Genomic DNA, 21,009 nt, shown 5'->3' on the forward strand with positions numbered 1-21,009 from the left:
ACTGCTAACGGGAGTGAAACATATCTAGAAAATAGATCTTCAGGAAACAGTTACATTTACTGACACTTCAAGCACCGTAAAATCACCAAAGTCATTCCATACACGGAAATACTTTGGTCATTGATCTTTATTCAGTACTGTGGACAGCATTTGCTTCTAATAAGCATGTCACAATATTGTGGGCCCCTGGTCACAGAGTTCTCGATGGTAACGTGCTTGTAGATGAAACTGCACGTTCCCTAACAGGAAAAGACACGTCCCCTATACATCTCTGTGATGAATGTGAAGCGTTTCCCGCGGAAAGCCTTAGGGGCTATTATCAGTGCTTATGGAACTCCGAAACACTTTAACACCTCCATGTCATTAAGCCACACCTATGGAATTGCTGAGGCGTTACGAAAATACGATGTGTTTAGTTAATCTTCTGCCGCCTTAGAATTGGCCACACATAAGAGACAGACTCTCACGTGCTGACCGGTAATAAGTCTTATATAATGTAAACTCTAAAGAGTACAAACATTTACCGTAAACATCAGCGCTAATTATCGTCAATCAAAGCAATCAGTACACAAAGCTTCAATCACATCGATTCCCTCAGCACCTGGGATGCACCTAATATTTTACTCCATTTTTCCAGGCTAAGAGAGACGACACGAATTACACTGACTTCTAGCGCTATTTAACGCCATAGACAAATCACATAAATATCTACATGAGGAGGCATGCACAGAAGATAAAAAGAGGACAGAAGAGGTGCCCTAACAGCAAGTAATCTGTACTAAGCACATGATCACCGGTAAAAAAGATCGTACATTGCTATGATAATTTGTTCAGATACGTGACTTTACAAGGTGTCAGTGTAGTAGAAGGGGAACTAACTCACAAAGTGCAGTTTTTTCACAAAATCAAGTCCTTTAAGTTCCCATGTGAGCTGCGCGTTCCGTCTCAGCAATATTTCAGTACGTTGAAAGAGAAGTACGCAGAAGCAATCGCTACCGTAGGTGCTCAAATCTGCTTCTACAGTGTTATCAACTCTATTTTGGTGTTCCTGTAAGTGCTCGTATTAGCACCTGCTGGTTTGTCGAATATATTTACCACAGCATGACAAGGAAATCTGGTAAACCACACTGGTGGCGCATTGTACAAGATGTCTTCTGTACTTAATAGAGCAAAGATTCCGATATGTTGGATGCAAAATCAAACGTTTACGAAGGTTTGAAGCATTTTTGGAGCTGAGAAAACCACGGGGGTGACGGCAAATTGCCCAGTTTTTTCAGCCGATCGGAGACTTCCCGAATATGCCAGAGCATATTCGTGAGCTATTCGTGATATTCGTGGCGCCCTTCATCAGGCTGGCAGCGTAGCTGAGCGGGCTCAGAACACTTCGTAGGCTTAAAAAGCTGTTCTGTATTCCCAGAAATTACGGCCATTTGGTATTCAGCACAAAATGGGCGACGAAACTGTGCTACAAAAGTGTGCAGCATCGCACGCGGGCATGTTTTTTTTTGCTGCTGAATTAATAACACCTCGTTTGACAAGCACTGAGTGTGCCGTGCTAAAGGTCAAGAGTGACTTTTTACTCATCGCTTCGAAGCAGCAGAACACATGGCTGCTCGAAAGGCACAGCCGGGCATCCAGAAAACACAATCAATGATTCATAGAAAGTTCGTGCGTCAGCTCCAGAAGCTGCAGCTCCTTCTTAAACGCATCTCAAATTCCATTCGCAGGTGTACACACTATGGAATTTTATTCACGTTTAAGGCGGAGATGCAGCTCCTGCAGCTGACGCACGAACGTTCTATGAATCATTGATTACGTTTTCTGGATCTCCAGCTCTGCCTTACGGGCAAACACTTGTTCTGCTTCTTCTAAGCGATGAGTAGAAAGTCACTCTTGCCCTTTAGCGTGGTACATTCAATGCTTGCCAAACGAGGTATTATAAATTTAGCCGAAAGAAACATTGGCCGCGTGCGATCCCCCACACTTTTCAGCACAATTTCGTCGCCTACATTGTGCCGAATACCCAATGGTCATAACTTCTGTCATAGTAGGACCGCTTCTTAAGCGCACGAAACTTGATAAGCTCGCTCAGTCACAGTACCAGCCTCATGAAGGCTGCCGGTTTGCAGTGCTGCCGTATGTTCATGATGGTAGACCTATTTCATTACTTTGCTTTCGGACGCGCAGTGAAAAAGGCTCTCTTACTGTAGGCTGATTAGGAAACAGCGTAGCAGATGTGGTATTGTTTGTGGTCGTGTAATAGAGGTGCTCAGGGCTTGAATTCCCTTTCAAAATTGAGTAAAGCTGGAGTTTGACCTCTGTAAATTAACAGACTATTCATTCGATTCCGCGTAAAGGCTTTGTAATGGTGTTGTCCTGAAGTCGCCTGCGACCATTCGTTTGCCTGAATGATGAATCAGATCCAGCATCTTTAACGCGCAGCTGAGAGAAACACTACGGCGCTGTAAACTCAGCGTCATCCTATTACGCTCTTGTACAGGTTCAATACGCACTTTCTGTCCCTTCCCCATGACATTTGTGACAGTATTTTTAAAATGTTCTTTGTTTTTAGAGATTTAGTATTGAGATACGTAATGCGGGGAAGGAAGGATAGTTTCGTGTGAAGTATCGCACCTAGAAAATTGTACTACGCATTTCGTTGTAGGCGCTTTTCATGGAGTTCGATAGTGGGCCTTGGCGCAAGGTCTCTATTTCTTGTAAAGAGGACACAGAAGCTATTCTGAGGATTTAGCTTAAAACCTTTTTCATTAGCCCATATGGACACTTTGTTTAGGCAAAGCTGAACGTGTCGTTCACAGACTGCGAGGTAACACGACCTAAATCAAATTTACACATCATCGACACGTTCAGAATAAAACATACTCGGCGGTATGTCTCCCATCGGCTGAAAACTGGGTAGTTTGCGAGCATCATTGTGCTTCGCTCAGCGCTAAAAAAGCTGTAAAAACTGCCTAAACGAGCGATTCTGCATTCATCACATCGGAGTCTTTGCTGTGTGAAGTACAGAAGACGCTTTGCGCCATTCGCCACAGCTGTGCTTTACCAGATTTCCTTTTCATGCTGTGCTAATTACGCTGCAAAAACAGGAAGGTGCAAATATGACCGGTTAAGGATGCACCATAATAGCGTGCATAAAACTGTGCAAGGGCGTTTGGGCACCCATTTTCCTGAATGCGGCTGCGCGCGTCTTTTTACACGCACTGAAGTTTTCCAGAAACACAGATTTGAGCTCCCACGTGTAAATCAAAGAAGCTGTTTTCATTACAAATCAGAGCAGATTATACGTTAGTTCCCCTTCTATGATGCTGCCGCCTAGTGAAGTCATGCGTCTGAACAGGTTGTGACAGTAACGTGCGTTTTTATTACAGGTGACTGTGCGCTTAGTACAAGGGACTTGCTGTTCAACCTTTATGTCATAATAATTGGTACAACAAGAGAGGGAATACAGGTAAATGTGCAAAAGGAAGTCCTAATATTACAAACCGCAGGCGGGACCTACAATGTCGATACACTAGAGTACTGATAAAGCGATTATAAGTTCATAAAAACAATTTCTAAATGTTACTCATAACAAGGATAGCGTCAAGTACTTCAGTGAGTACATAGAAAAAGTCATAAAACACGCAGCGATAACAAAGTTAACATTTTAGCTTCCACCTAAATAGATAAATACTCAATATTTTCTTCCGTTCAGATGCGACTAAATTCCACATTGACATGTCTGAGAAAACAATGCTCATTTTTTGCATAACTTGACACGTACAAATAATATTATGGACCGCAAATCTAGTTCTGTTGGTACTAGGTAACATGGTGGCATGAAAAATAACTATCTACATTATAAGTATGTACTTCAGAGATAGAAATTTTGTAAAGCTGGAAGAAAAATAGGATGCAAGAGCATCAGTCGATTAACGGAAGTAATACGCCGCACGGCTGCCTTTTCAAGTACCTTGAGAGGCCAAATGTGAACTCAATATGAATTTAGCCATCATGTATTACAGCTAGATGACTGTGCATGAACGCAGGATACGGCGCGTTTAGAATATCTGTGCTAAAGCACTTCCTTGGTTTTACAACTGCCCTAATTCCATTCGGCATAGTGGCTGACATCGAGACAACCACTTCCTGTGTCTCCTGATCTGCCTACATGCCTCATATTTCACATATAGCCGTGCATTGGAGCCGTGTATGGTCATCGAACTTTGATTTCATATTCAAGGTATAAGGAAAATTGCACTCAAATGCCATCTTCATCCGAGAACACCAGGCGCGCGCCACTTAACAAGCTCAGCAACACGCTAGAAATACGCCACTTTTTCTAGCTCAGACTGACGCCGCAACGATAGCATAATAGTTGATGAAAGCCGTTCCTGTAAGCGCACGTAGAAACATGAGCATATAAGCTAAGGTATGACGCAAACGTAGGGGCCGGCTAAATAGTGAGAAAGGTTAACATACAAACACAACCGAACAGAAATATCTCTGAATATATATATATTATTGATATCTTCATAATAGTTTCTTCAAAAATGAATTTGGTATTTTGTGGCGCAAGGGCCAAGTATGGCCAAAGATTGCCAGGCCGCTGTTAATGAGTTGACAATGGCGTAATAAATAGTGTAATTGGTTGTGATGTGGCTCTAGACGAGCCTCGAGAACATTGGCTGTGATATCCGTAAAATACATATGCAATAAAATTATGGGAATTGCCAATGAAGTGTACCGTTAAACCAAGAAATACATTCCCAATGGAGGATAACACAACTACAATATGTCGTTCGTTAAAATTTTAGAAAAGCACTAGTTCGATTCAGGGGCTCTTGAAATGCAAGGGCCTGAATGCATGCGGGTTACGAAGTGATCCTATTGCCGCAGCAGCCTCTTTCGAGAGGATGCCACTACGAATCTCTATTGCCTATCCCTTTCAATACGCCAAATTTATTTAAAAAGGTTAAAACAGTTTTTATACCGAAAAATGGTTCTGATCTAAAGAACATTGTCGGACAGCGAGAAATATGCTCTCTGTAAGCTGAAGAGGAGTACTTTTTACGTAGAAGTTCTGCTTCATGGCACTCAAGCAAAGCATGATGGACGGTGAGCCGGTCTCCACATGTGCCACAAGTTGAAGCCCCATCATTAGTCAGGGAGATACTTGTGAGTGACAGGCGTGTGTCCCATTTGGAGTCAAAAGTATGGGACATCGATGTGTCCTGTTTTTGTAATGGAAGTACTAATACCCAACAGTGCTTTTATTATGGACAGCTTATTCATTTCAGAATCTCACACACGCTGCAGTGGTATTTTGAGTTTCTCGTGTAAAAAAAGGCTTATGATCTTCGAGAGACAGAGCCGCGGTAGGATGAACGGCTCCCGATGCAACTGATGTAGCCATTTCGTCAGCAAATACATCATCTTCTATTTCTCTTTGCCCAGGAATCCAGAATACCATCACATCTTGGTGAGATGAACAAATACTGCACAATAGTGAATAATGCTCAATAAAAACAGGAATCTGGTGTTTTTTTAAACAGTAAAGCTTTTACAACGCCTAAAAAGTCGGTGCATATTATCCCCTTTTGTAATTTGAATCCCTTCATGTGTTTACCGCAGAATGTACTGCATAGGTTTCTACCTTGAAAATACTTGTCGGTGGGTGCACAACGGCGGGCTCAGAGAAAGAGGGTCCGAGAGCATTCTAAAATAAGCCTGAAAGTGAGTGATGGATCCGTGTATAATTCGGGGCAAGAATACTACGACTGAAGTTCCAAAAAGTGGATGTGAATTTGTGTCTGTGGAGCGTGTTTTGTTACCTCGATATATGTTGTCTCACATTCTACCATCGGCCACTACCATGGAGTTGGCAGCATTGCTGGTGGCATTAGGTGACGTTCGAGCAATGCGATACCCATTTCATTACTTGGCTTTCTGACACACAGTGAGGAGGGCCCTCTTGCTCTAGGTCGATTACAAAACAGTGTGGAAGATGTGGTATTGTTTGTGGTCGTGTAACTAAGGTGTTCAGGTTTCGAATGCACTTTAAAAAATGAGTAAAGCTGCAGCATGACTCGGCTAATTTAAGAGACTATTGATTTGATTCCACGTACAGGCTTTGTAAAGGACTTGCCCTGAAGGCGCCTGCGGCCACTCGGATGCTTAAATGGGGAATGGGATTCAGCATCTTTAACGCGTTTTGCACAGGTGAGAGGTACACTACGGCGCTGTAATCTCAGCGTGATCCTATTAGGCTCTTGTATAGGTTCTGCACTCACTTTCTGTCACTTCTCAATGATGTGTATGGCAGTATATTTCGAATGTCCATTGTTTTTATTTCATTCGGGTTTACATGCGCCAACGCGACTAAGGCCATGCGGCGCCAGCGACAAGATATCAAGAAATCATAAGTTAAATCAGCCAAATCTTCGTACCTCTATAGTCTGTCCGAAAAACCTGTTTTTACTAAAAAGCTACTCAAGTCGGTAAGAGGCACTAGCGGATCATCTCCCAGTGTTGATGCGGGTTTTAAAGGTATGCGCAAGTTATAAGATTATGTAAAAGCTTCCGTCTCTATGTTTCAGTATGTGGACATGTCATAATATTGTGCAATACTGCAATTGTTTCATGGCACTTCTCGCAAGTTGGCGGGTTTTCGTTTTGAAGTAGACAATTGTGCGTCAGGTGTGTATGCCCAAATCGCAGTCGACATAGGATCACCTGATAGACGCAGTTGCTGGTTACTGCACAACTTCTACTCGCCAAGCCGGGGTTTTAGGGAGTGTAGCTTGTTTTTTAATTAAGAGTACCATTCTAGGTGCCACTTTGGTGCTAGGGCCATATGTATCGCTCGGATACTGTCTTCTATTGAAGTGTTGTATGCGTTATGCCTTTGTGCGCTGCCATGAATGCGCATCTATATGCTGCTTTATTTCCTGGTCTCCCAATATGGCTTCGGACCCAGCAGAATCATATGGTTCTTCCTAATTTATTGTAGGCCACCATGTTTAGGATATCACCAAGAAGGGTCCAGACGTGAAATTAAGGTTTAGAGCTATGAGTGCACTTAACGAATCGGATTGTATGATAGCATTCATCTCCATGTCAGTAGTAATTTCTTTTATTGCCGTCCATATCGCGTAAGCTTCGGCTGTAAAGAATGAAAAGTAACTATTAATCCGAATGCTGTTTTCCCAATTTATCATGATGATAACGACACCTACGTATTGTGTTTTAGAGCTGTCAGTGTAAAATTCTGTGTAATGTTCATATTTTTCTTGAATGGCCACGAACGCATGTCTTATGTGTTCTTGGGGAATGTCTCTTTTCTTTAGATGTGTTAGCGTCCATTCACACAGCTGTGTAAATTGCACCATGGGTGCAATCTTGGTGGCCCATCAGCAACCTGCAGGACCTCGTGAGGAACATCATAAGTCTGACAATATTGTTCGTGCCGTAAGATACGTGTCCGAATCATGTTCGGTTTGTTTATGTAGTGTACCCGTGATTTGCAATGTGTTACGGTTTTGTAGCATATATGTTGTGGGGATAACACAATTCTCAGTACATAGGAAAGTGTAAGTAGTGCTCTTCGGTGCTGTAAGGAAAGCTAATTGCAGCCGACATAGACACTTCGGACACGCGATGCTCTGTAGGCACCGCTCGCCAGTCACATGCCGAGATCATGAACTGGATAAAGTCTCTCAATATAGGAACGCCTAGCTGCACCATAAACTACACTACTGTAGTCGAGGATGCTACGCACAAGGGACCGGTATACCGGTATACGTAGTACACATGTTCGGTCAGATCCCCAGTCCTTGCGCGATAACACCTTGAGGATATTTAATGCTATATTAGCTTTAATGCTAGTTGTGGTAATGTGAGCCAGAAAGAACAGTTTCGTGTCAAAAGTTGCGCATAAAAATTTGTAGTCTTCCTTGACCGGCAATGTTGTACCATCCAATCTGAGAAATGGATTGCAGTGGAGCCCTCGCTTCCGAGAAAAGAGAACTGTACCAGTTTTGTATATTGAAAAACGGAATCCATTTTCGTCAGCCCATTGTGTGAAAATATTGCTCGTTATATGTAGTTCTCTTTTGCAAGTAGGAACATATGAGGCAAGGCAAGCCTCATATATTGAGCGCATACCTGAGGATGTGACGGTTTTATTAGTAGAGTTCATTTTCTCCATGAAAAGTGTCGTGCTCAGAATACAACCTTTTTTGAACTCGTGAAAGTATTGTGCAGAGACGCACATGAAATCATCTATTTGCCATAAAATCAGATATACACTTTAGCATTCTGCGGCGAATTACCAAGTGAGCCAAGTCTCTTAAAATTCTTTATCGCCACAGGGTGTCATACGCTTTCTCTAAGTCGAAAAAAACTGTGAGAAAGTGTTGTTCGTGTAGAAACGCATTACGTATTTCATGTTCTATTCGTACGGAGGTGATCCATTGTCGAGCAACCCTTTCTCTATCCACACTGGTGCATGTCTATTAGGCTTGTTGATTCAAGAACGAACGTTCGTCTTATGTTTACGAAGCTCTCGTAGAGTTTCGCTAGACAACCACTTAGTGCAGTAGGCCTGTAGCTGCTCGGAGATGTTACGGGTTCACTTCATTTCAGAAAAGGCACTACTACTGCATTTTTCCAGAATGTAGGCATTACCCCCGACTCCCATACCTTGTTGAAAAATTTAAGGAGCGCCTCTGCCGATGCTTGAGATAGGTGTGCCAGCATTGTGCAGTGGACACGGTCAAGACCTGTGGGCATATTTTTACCGGCACAGAGAACTCTGTTCAATTCTTCTATTGTGAAGATGTTATAAAGTTCATTTGAAGCCTCAGTAGTAGGACTTCTCTATTTCTCCACCGATTCTTCATATTTTAAGAATGCATTTCAGTAGTTTGCCGAGCTGGAGACTTGTAAAAGTGTTAGCCTAATAAGTTGTCCTTGTCCTGTATTGTTGCTTGTCTACCTGGGAATGTAAGTAGTGGTATTGTGACTGATGAGTACTCTCATTTAAATTTCCTCACCTCCTCCCGCATTCGTTTTGATGTCACTGTACTTTTATTGAAGATGTGTCTTTTTACCATGATAATTTCTCCGCCTTTCTTCGAATAAATCGTGCTTTGGTATTGTCCTGTTTCAAAATTTAAATGGTTGCTTTAAGTGCGGTACCTGCGTACGATTCCCCAGGGCTTACTTTGTTCTTTCCTAGCTTCAGTACTCTGGTTTGTCCACCATGGATTTAGCTTTTTGAGCACAATAGCAGATGACTGGGGTACTGCCTTTTCTGCCGCTGAGATTAGGGCCTCCGTGATCCTTTGTTAAGCTCGTCAATGCTTAGTTCTGGCGGAAAGGCAACTTCCAGTTTCGCATTCTCCATAAAGACTGGCCATCAGCAGCCTGTACTTTCCGCTGGCGTGGCATATTGCTTAAGGTTGGTGGTGATGATAAGAGTTTCATGACTGCGGGTAAGTTATCACTACCATAGTAGGTTTCCCAATTAAGGTCATTAAAAAGAGATGGTGAGCAAAAAGCTAAATATAAACAACTAGACCTGCGGGAAGTCGGTGAAAAGTAGGTCGGTGCACCTGAATTTAAAAGGCTGATATGGTTTGACAGAATAAAATCTTCAATTAGCTGCCCTCTTTGGTCAGCTTTGACACTGCCACAAGAAGTTCAGGGAGTATTAAAATCCCCTACTAAAGCGAACGGCTCCGGTAATTGTTCTGCTAAATTTTTTAAGAGTATAGTAGTAAAATGGGTGTAGGGTAGAATATACATTGAGCAAATGGTGATGGTTTTGTAACATAGAATGGTGACAGCTACGGCTTCAAACGGTGTATTGAACATTTCGTGGAGGAGTACTGCCCTACACGACTATACAAACTCCTTCTTACAAGCGGCTGAAACATATGGACAACGCTGAAACCGTAAAGGATTTGATTGCTCTTAGGTGTTCGGTTTGTTTCTTGAAGGCAGAATTCCAATGGCGAGAACTTATTTATTCTGTCTTTTATGACACCTAAATTGTGTATCAGACCTCTACAGTTCCAATGGGTGATGAAATCTACTGTTAAGCAATTGAAACTATTTACTTATATTTGTGTGCGTTAGAAGGTGATAGTTGACATGTAATAATAGGATAGCTAGTCTGAACAACGCCGGTAACCATTCAGGTTACCTGGCCCTTTCTTGACACAGTTGCAAGAAGTTTGTCTTTCTTATGCACTCCAGGGAGCGCTGGTCCTTTGGCGTCGACGACACTGTGCTTTTTGGATCGAAGTTCCATTAAGTGTTGGGCTCTGTGACACAGCAGTTTGTGGTCCCGCCTTGGATGATGATGGAGCAGCACTGGCCACTGCCACAAAGAGGGCGGATTAAGGTACTACGGGGCCACTGGCTGCGACCACTGTTGAGATACGCAATGTCGTGAAGGAAGGAGAGTTCCGTGCCAAGTATCACATCTAAAAATTTGTGCTCCGCATTTAGGTGTAGGCGCTTTCCGTGGAGTTCTATAGTAACCCTGGTACGACGTCTCTCTTTCTTGTAAAGAGGACACAAGAGCTATTTTGAGGACTTAACTGAAACCCATTTTCCTTACCCCATTTGGACACTGTCTTTAGGCAAAGCTGAACGTGTCGGTTGCAGACTGCTAGCTAACATGACTTAAATCCAATTTGTGAATCATTGACAAGTACAGAATCAAACATACTCGGCGGAATTTACGAACGAGAAGAGTCCACATTATAATGAAAGGATACAGCTAATTACGCCATCCTGTGGCACCCCAGTATCCTGGATAAAGGACCTCGATAGAGCAATACATGTTCGAACAATGAATTCCCGGTTTGTTAAGTAATCTTCAGTAACGTTTAACATGTTCCCGCAGATTTCAGACATATCCCACAGAAATCCGTAGCACTACGTGATGTTCCATGTCAAGTAAAACCGACAAAGAATACTGTTGATACGCAAGCACGTCACGAAAGGTTGCTTCGAGGCGTACGAGTTGGTCTGTTGTTGACCGCCCTTCGCTAAAATCCCATCGATGTGGGTTGAGCAACTTCTTGCAGTCGTTAAAGTGCAACAGACGACGATTAATCATCTTTTCAAGCAGCTTACATGGGCAGCTGGTCAGTGCTATTGGGCGGTAACTTGATGCCAAGGATGGGTCTTTGTCCTTCATCAAAATAGGGGTAGCGGTAGCTTCCTTCCATTTAGCTGGAAGGTATCCGGGGGTCAGAATTCTATTAAAATATAAAGCAGCGGCATTTGCGTGTTCGTGTGCAAGTACTTGAGCATGTCCTACATCATCCTGACTGCTCCCGGTGTGGAGGTTCTGCGTGCGTTCAAGGCAGCTTTCAGTTCGGCAATGTCAAAGGAAAAGTTATACCGTTTGTTTCGTCTGCCTCTGTGGCCAAGTGCCATAGGTTCTTCCATTTCTTAGTAATTAAGTAATAATTGGGAATAATGCGCACAGCTGGATACACATTCGAAGTATTTCTCCAACGCATCATGTTGGTCTTCTAGGTTGTTCCATTTATCATTTACTAGTAGTAACGAATGGCCTGGCTGCCCCTTCAGAATTCGTAACCCGCTGTATCCGTTTGCCTCCAGGGTATGCGACTTAATGCCTGAAAGGAACCTCACCGTGCTTGCCTTTCTAGCTTGTCGTCACGTCCGCCTTCCTTGCGATTTATTGTGTTTTAACACGACCAGGTTTTCAGTTGCTAGCGATGGACGGAGCGTGCCTAATGCTTTATCTTGTTTTTTGAATACCTGCTTGCAGTCATCAACCCACCAAAGCATTCGTCTTTTCAACGGGCTTCCGCTTGTTTGTTGAGGGGATATTTTTCTACGGCGTCAATAATAAAAGCGATAAAATACCTTACTGCATGATGTGTACTAGATTCTATGATAAAATATTGTGATAAGAAGTACATTCTTTAAAAAGTTTAGAGTCGGTGAAGGCTAGTTTCCAACTAGGGGAGTCACGCTTTGTTACTAAATTCTGAGTAACAGGAATGTGGTCACTTCCGCAAAGATTTTTCATCAAATTTCATTCTAAATCTGAAAAACGACAACCAGACCAAATCGCCACGTCTATTTATGAATATAAATTTTATAAAGTTTGTGGAATCCCTTTTTCTGCTGCTTCAATGAGAAAAACGGTAAAATAGATCACTGCGTCGTGTTATGATGAGACAATACGTTGGCTTCTGCTTATCGAATGGGAGTGCACGTGAGTGTGAATTGGCTTCTGTAGTCGCGTCCTGAGGCTCCCCACATCGTGTTGTTGGCGTTAAAACCTACCACGAGTATGTGGGCCTCGGGAAGCTGATCAATTACCCTATAGAAGTTTATTTACTAGACAATGGTTCGGATGCATGTAACTGGAACAGACAGTGAACAAGTTATTCGAAAAAAGGGCATCTGAAGGGCGACGTGTCGACAAGATACAGACTTGTCGGCAACAATTGCTACACAGCCATACGCATTAACTTCGTTGCAGTACCTTCGGAAAATGGTGTAATTACAAAGAAAGTTAGTGTTCGCATGTTTCAGATGTGCCTTCTTAAGCACACAGTAACTTTGGATCATATTTGTGTAGGAGGTCTCTTAATACCGTGGAGGTTATGAAGTCCTATGACATTTCACTGTAGTATTTGTGCCTCCATTGTGATGAACGTGTTTTGTGCTCTATGCTTAAGAAAAGGAAGGTTAGCTCACGAGGCCCGTTGTAGGCGCCGTGACGTGGGGTTTGCTTTTTTTTTTTTTTGGAGCGATCGCCACAATCTCGCCGCTCCTTAAGCGACTGCGGCGCCTTTTTACCTGCTGTATGCATCCCCTCTTGCGAGTGCTGTGTTTGGCGTGAAGGCCTTAATACGTCAGACGAGACCTTTGAAGAAACGAGCAGGGAGGTTCATGACCTCATATGCTGCGGTTGAAGATCAGCGCTAGCGGCAGCAGCCATTGGGTGGGGCAGAGAATGGATGGCGTCAACACAGGCTCACTGCGTGTGGGCGGGACAGCAGCCGGGATCCATGTTAGAACCGCCCCCTGACGCTCTCATGTTCTCAGGCAAGTATGACACCCACCTGCGCGCCTCGCTGAAAGTAATACATTCCTTTACTTTAATTGTCACTATTTCCGTTTCTTCTTTCCAGGAAGGGCACCACCGCGAGCAGACGACGTGCTCGCTATCAAAGTTCACGTAGTGTAGCAGGCTATCACGAGACACAAATGACTGTTCATGAGCACTGCATTTCGCACAAGCTTGGTGGTTTCGGCACTTCTTTCAACTGTGGCCGAATCGCTGGTATTTCAAAGAACGGAGATGATTTGGCACGCATGCCCTGACAAGAAGTTTCACGCACTCGGACTCGATGGACTCGGGCAGAACACTTGATCTGAAAGCGTGCAGCAGGTGCTTAGTCTGAATTTTTCTGCCGTTGCGCCTCAGTTTAATGCGTGTAAAATACCCTATTACGTCATAAATACTAAAATCGTTCATGTTGTGTAAACTAGGGTGACTCTTTATACCTTTCCAGTCAGCCGCTATTTTTTTCCAGTGGGGGGCTTGAAGTGATCTGTCATGATCCTGCGTCAACGCGAACGTTACACGAAAGTGGTCGCACCGATATGAGTTCTTAATGACATTCTATTCTATATCAGGAAAGACACACTATCGAATAAATTCTAGTGATATATGGCAGAAATACTTTGAGCTCTTACACCAGTATAATATTGGATTCAAGGGTTCAAAAATGAAGTCCTGTCACCTGGACCTGCTGAACGTGGTGCGCAAATTCTGGAACGTTCTTTCGCTGAAAAACAGAGCACTCACAAACAATCCTGATGAATTCCCGTTTCCAAATGAATTTTAATATCATGTTATTTAGTTCCTACTTTAGTTCCGTTTTTACTCGGGAAACCTCACTTTTCTGAAACTCCCTACGTGATTAGAGTTTTCTCCAAATGGATCCTGTACTAATTACCGGAGAACGAAATATGGAACTTAATAATGAGCTCAAGGTATTCGGCGCCCCGGGTTCCAATAATATTCTGTCAAAATATTAGACTACTAAACTGGTTTCAAGGAAAATTTTACAAATCAGTTTTACCCAATAAATTCCTGATAGTTATGTTCCTTAGTACTGGGAAATCGGTAAAATTTGAGAGTACTGAGAGGATGTGGCACGTATCCCCTTAGATGAAGTTTCCTTTAGTCGGCCTCAATTACCTCGGGCAGAATAATTGAGCTGAAAGTGCGCACAAGGTGCTTCCAGATATAGTAATCGTCCTGACCCGCCAAAATATCGCCCAATATCACTCAGCTGCACCTGTTGCAAACTCCTAGAGCGCATTATATATTCAAATATCGCATCCCACCTTCATAAAAACTCATTTTTCTTTTCCAAAAACATCATTTTGGGAAGGGCCTGCCTTGTGATACACAACTGTTTGAATTTACTACTGTTCTTCACATCAACATGGATTCTTCTTTTCTGAGAGACGTGACCTATTTCGGTTTCGCTAAAGCCTTCGACCAAGTAGCCCATGTTTGTTTATTGGCAAAACTTTCTCTACTTCACCTTGACCACTCCAATATTATCATGAATGGAATGCTTCCTGGATAATCGTTCACAGTTTATTATTGTTGAAAGTCAGGAGTCTAAAACTTGCGACCTAATGACAGGCGTTCACCAAGGTTTGGTTCTAGGTCCACTCTTGTTTTGGATATTTATATATGATCTTTGAAAAATTTCTCTTCTAATATACGACTGTTTGCAGATCACTGCGTCCTTTATCGAAGAATTTCTTCCAGCAGTGCTCAGTCTAAACTTCAGTATGACTTGCATAAGGTTGAGAATTGGAGCACTTTATAGCAAATGTCTTTGAACGTTTCTAAATGTAAATTCATGCAGGTTTATCGTAAATGGTTAGCGATCTCTATGCTTATTACCTCAATAAAATTATATTGAGCAACTTCATTCTTATAGCTATCTTGAAGTAACAATCACTCACAACACATCCTTGTCGAAATACATGCTCAAGCTCGCTGCTGATACCACCAAGTCCCTTGGCTTCATCTCAGGCCACCATCAAGCTTATTTAATCAACGCGTTAGAAGTATTTAAGAGCCGAGACTCACGGTTTATCATTTCTAAATATGACAGGAATATTACTATCACCAATATCAAATCATCCCTAGGCCTTCCAACTCTAGCAGAGCGCCGAATATCACTCGTCGTTCTCTTTCCCACAATATACACTCTAATTTTCCGGACATTCATGGTGTTCCCCTGCGGCCTCCTAATCGTACTTCCCGCCGTATATTCATTTCTTGTAGTTTACAATGACCGCCACGGATATACCAAATCCCGTAATCAATCTTTTCTACCATGCACTATTGAAGAATGGAACGAACTTCCCGACTCGATTGTGAATGAAAGGAATCTCTCAAAATTCAAACATACCATTCCAGTCCTTTTTATAACCTAAATGTTTTGCTGTGCCTTTTGTTTTTCTCCCAGGAAGGAAGGAGCAACTTTATTGAATCACCAGTGAATGAACGTCAGGAGAAAAATTTCCGCGTCGCCCCTTAAAGATATCTTTTCTGTATGTGGTTCTTCTTATATATAGTTAGTCTTTTATTTCGTTTTTTTTTTTCTTGTTCTCTACTGTCATTTACGTCATATCCCGCACGGTAATGTTTCCTGTTGCCACCTGCCCCCCTTATGTTGTTCCTCGTCGGGGTCTTTTTTAAAGGGATACTTGATGATGATGATAATGGTGACGGTGATGATGTTGATGGGGGTGGGGCCACTGCCAGTCGCTAAGTATATGGCAGAAAATGATTTGTTATGGATACTGTATTAGGTGGGTACATTTTTATTAACGATACATTACCAGAAAGTTTTCTGTAGGCCGACACTTGGCATCACACCAGGAGTCTCCCTACAAAGCACGGTTTGCATTAAGTATATGGTTCGGCTTTGCAAAACTGGTAAGAAGACGGTATGTAATTAGAACATACTGTTATTAATTTGAGAAGGAGACTCGCTCGCGCAGACACAGCCACGAGACACCATCGAGTAAAGCCATTTGCCTCGTCCGATGCAAATGCATCGTAACGGTCTTTCCAGAAGTAGCATACTGTCAGAGGAAACTTGTCTTTGTGGGTTTCAAATGCGTTTCCTTAACACACAGCACTTTTCTATTATACTTATGGAGTAGTTTGTTATATCATTGAGATTATGGAGAAGTCATCTCACATATCTTTGCAAGATTTGTGTGTTCATTTTGATAGTGTGTGTGATGCTGCGTGTTCAATATAAAATTAGCTGACGCTGCCCTTTCCGGGCGCCATGATGCGGAGTTTGTTTTTTTACAGTGAAACTACTTATGGCAACTCTCAGGAAAAATCGTGGCGGCTAAGAAGGCCTTGAGGCAACAACTTTCTCGCGAATGCTCTGTAGCTCTCAAAATCTAATATCGGTATCTTGGAAAAAATTATACTCGACTTGACCGGTACGACGATTCTGTCATGATGTTGAGTTTAATTTACATATGATAATTAGTAACTTCACAGAGGAGTTGTGAACGTTAAACATTTTCTGTCTACTTTGAATACTTCGCATCGACGGAGTGAATTTAGTTACAGAAAATGGCTTTAGGCAAAGAAAACGGCTTGAGCTCTTCTTTTATCGAAACTATCCCGAAAGAAATTATACGACAAACAGTCACTAAAACGGCTCTAACATTACGCCAAGTTTATTTATTTTTTTGAAGTTACGCAGTTCACCAGGAAGCAGTAAATATTGTGGAATTTCCGTCTGCTCTCAATACATTGGCTTCTGCGGGAGGCAGACGGACAGTCCCATGTTTGTCCGTTAGAATAAAGCTCTAGTCCTTCGAAGTTTCATTCAGCTTATTACCTAGAAATTATGTTGACTCGCAAATTACAAACAAACGTGTTTTGTTTCGTGCACTTCTTTGGACTGCGCCACTATCAACGCATCTCCCCACTCGTGTCGGCGCTTGGTTTAACGGCGACCTGCGGCTAAACGACGCTACGTCGCAGTTGCGTCGACAACAGCTGCGTCTTTAGAGCGTTATCGTAAAATAATGATGCACTTATCGTTCATATATTTAATGTGCGGGATGAATGCGAGTTTCGAGTGAAATACAATGCCGAGAAACTTGTGTTTAGCATTTACAGGTAATCTGCTACCGGAGAGCTCAATAGCTGGGTATGGTACAATTCCTCGCTTATTCGTGAAAAGAACGCATGCACTTTCTTGTGGGCTCAATTCACAACCGTTTTCATCAGCTCATTTTGCCACTTTGGTTAAGGCATGCTGGACATGTCGTTAAAAGAGAGAAAGATTGTGCGATTTAAATGCAATATACACATCATCTACATATAAAAGATTGTTTGTGGGATAGCCATGCACAAAGAATTCATTTTCACAAAAAGCAGTGTGCAGCTTAGCACTCCTCCTTGCGGATTTCCAGTTTCCTTGGTGGAAGACCTCGACAAGCAATAGCACGCGCTTACACGAAAGGTGTGGCTAGAAAGGTAACTTTCATGATACTCAACCTACTGCCGCGGACACCTATAGCGAAAATGTCTCGGATAATACCAAGGCGCTACGTGGCGTCATATAGTTTCTCCAAATCAAGTAATATGGAGAGAAAAAAAATTATTTTGGTATGAAGGCATTCCTTATATTTTTGTCAAAGGGGCCAATGCGGTCTGCAGTCAACCTACCTTCCCGGGAACCACACTGGTAAGTATCTAGTTGTCCGTTGCTCTCAAGGAGACTACATCAATTTCAAAGAACTTGCACAGACAGCTTGTCGAAGTGATATGTCTGTAGCTAGTAGGTAAGGAGGGTTCCTTGCCTTGTATGGGATTATACCTTCTTTCCAAGAAGATGGAAGATACCGAGCAGCCCACATGACCCTAAAAAGTAATAGGAATGTTTTCAGTGTTTTAAGGTGAAGGTACTTGAGAATTTCATATATGACATGGTCACCACTTGGTGTTGACCTGTTGCAGCAAGCAAGAGAGCCCCTCCGCTTAGCTGAACTGAACGGACTTTTGTAATCGTTATTTCCGTTCAAAGCGCTGTCGCTCTGCGCATTCTTTCAACCTCAGGAATGATTGTCTATAATGAAATGCACTGGACATATATTCTAAGGGTCCACCCAGACAGTTTGCCTGGTCTTCTAAGCCATCCCCTTCGGCGCTTACTGAGGGCAGAGGGTTCATCTCACGGCCTTTTAACTTAGTCGCCTCATTCCACACCTTTGCCTCATCTGTGAAAGAAACTATCCCAGATATCTAACACTCCCAGCTCTCGTTCTTTGTACGTCGACGTGTTCTCCTGCCTTGAAATTTGACGTGCTTGAAATTATTAAGGTTTTCAGCTGTTGGAGAATTGCGAAGCAATCCCCAAGCTTTATTTTGATGTTTGCGTGCTTTTCGACATTCGTCATTCCACCATGGGATGCGTCGATTTTTTGCCAGTCCATTAAATTTTTTAATGCATTTTGTTGCGGCGTCAATAATAAAATCAGTAAGGTATGCCACAGCATCGTCTATATTAAAATCAGAAAGTCGTTCTATCCTAAACACGTGAGTTCTCGAAACAGTTCCCAGTTTGCTGATTCCAGGCTCCATAGAGGGAAATGCGGCGAGCATGCATCTGGTTTGGTTAGCCTTAATGTAATTGGAAAGTGGTCACTCCCATAGGGGTTCTTGAGAACAGATCACTCTAGGTACGGAAATAGTGAACTCGAAACGATGCTCAAGTCTATGGAGGAGCATGTGTTGTGTGTAACATTGTAATACGTTGGTTATTTTTTGTTGAATAAACGTGCACCTGAAGAAAACAGAAAATTTTCTATAAGGCGTCCACGCGCATCAGAACACGAGTCGCCCCACAGGGGGCTATGTGCGTTTAGATCACTAATGACTATGTGTGGTGAAGGAAGTTCATCAATAAGGCTTTGAATCTTTGCTTTAGAAAGTTGACAGGAGGAGGAGACGTATATCCAACAAACTGTGATTAACTGACCAAATAGCACAGCTCGGACTCCAACTGCCTCGAGGGGAGTTCGGAGTTTGATTTGGTGACATGCAACGCCCTTATCGACTATTACGGCTACACCCCCCGAGGAGGTGAGTGCATCATCACAGCCTTTGCGGAAAGTGGCATATTGCCTTAGAAAGCTGGTCTGTGATAATTTTAGGTCTGTTTCATGGACACACAGCACCTTTGGAGTGAATTTGCGATGGAGTTCATTAACATCATCAAGATTGTGAAGAAGTCCTCTCACGTTCCATTGTAATAATTGGGTATCCAAAATGGGAACGAGGTTAGTGCTGTGTGTCTAGAAATCTAGAGAATTACAGGACCCTTTACCTTTCCCGTAATGCGATGTTTCTCTTTTTTGGAGCGGTCGAGAGATTCTCGCTGCTCCTTAGGCGCTAGTGTGGCCGTTTGACTAGGTGTCATGTCCATCGCCTCCTGCGAAGCGCTGGACACCCGCTCTTATGAGCGATTTGTTTGTTGAGCGGGGCTCTTCTCAAAAGATGAAGCCCTTGAGGCCACCAGCCTTGAGGTCGATGGACCCTTCTCGGACGACGTAGCAGCACTAGCCGCAACCGCCGAGGGGGCAGGTGACGTAGCTGCCGGCTCACTAGGTGTGAGCCGTATCGCCGCTGGAGGTCGTTGTGGCGCTGCACCCTGACGCGCCACTTCAGCAAAGCTATTCTTCGGTAAACAGGATACGCGCCTACGTGCCTCCTTAAACGAAATATTGTCTTTGATTTTGATTGCCACTCATTGTTTTAGGCATTTGTGTTTAAGATATCTTAATTGCGGATAGAAAGTTAATTTTTTATCCAGAATAATGCCGGAACAATTGTGTTCGGTGTTTCCAGGTACTCGCTGTCGATTTAAGTCTATATTTGGATCTGCGGTCACTCCTGTGTTTCGTGTGAATAAAACAAATGAGCTTTTATTGGAGTTTCCTTTAAAGCCATTTTCTCTGGTTCATTTAGACATTTTGTTCAGTCCAATTTGGATGTGTCGTTCACAAATTGCGAGGTTACATGATTTGAAACCGATCTGTATATAATCTACATATAGAGAATAGAACACGCCGTGTGGTATTGCTGAACGGAAAGTGTTCATTTTTATGATGAAAAGCGTACAGCTCAGTACACCTCCCTGCGGCACCCCAGTTTCCTGTTTATATGGTCTGGACAGAGAATTACCAACTCTAATGCGGAACATGCAATTTGATAAGTAGCTTTCAATTATGTTAAGCATATCCCCGCGAATACCAATTTCTGAATGATCTCGTAATATTCCAAACCACCATGTTGTATCATATGCTTTTTCCATGTCGAGGAAGACAGACAGGAGAAACTGTTTGTCTATAAAAGCGTCGCGAATATTTTCTTCTATGAAAACAAGACTGTTATAGAACGGCCTTCTCTAAAGCCTTGGTTAAAGGGTCGAGTGAAAGGTGAAAGAATCAAAGCTCTGCTCCGGGAGCAGAGATTTGACAAGTGTTTAATGATGCTCTGTATTCCCTAACACTGAATGTACGGTTATAAGGTTCGTTTTCACCACACTTTCTATTGAATGGCTTGCTTTCTGCAGATTGCTTTAGTTTAAGGAAAGGCTCCGAATAATGTTGGGAGCTGGACACATGCCCGAAATGCTGTCCAAGGGCAACAGCCTGGACTTCAAGGTTACTCCCTTGGACATCGACTAACGGCAGGAGGTAAGGTTGCTGGCCTACTAATTTTTTCAACCGATTTCATACTTTACCTTCTTGCTTGTATGAGTGAATGCCGGAGACGTATTTTTGCCAATTTCCCCTTTTAGCAGTGCGCCGTGTTCGTCTTCCTTGGGACTTTATGTGTTTGAAGTTAATGAGGTTCTCAGAGACTGG

The sequence above is a fragment of the Dermacentor andersoni genome, chromosome 7 (genome assembly GCF_023375885.2).
Source record: "Dermacentor andersoni chromosome 7, qqDerAnde1_hic_scaffold, whole genome shotgun sequence".
In the NCBI taxonomy this organism is placed as follows: domain Eukaryota; kingdom Metazoa; phylum Arthropoda; class Arachnida; order Ixodida; family Ixodidae; genus Dermacentor; species Dermacentor andersoni.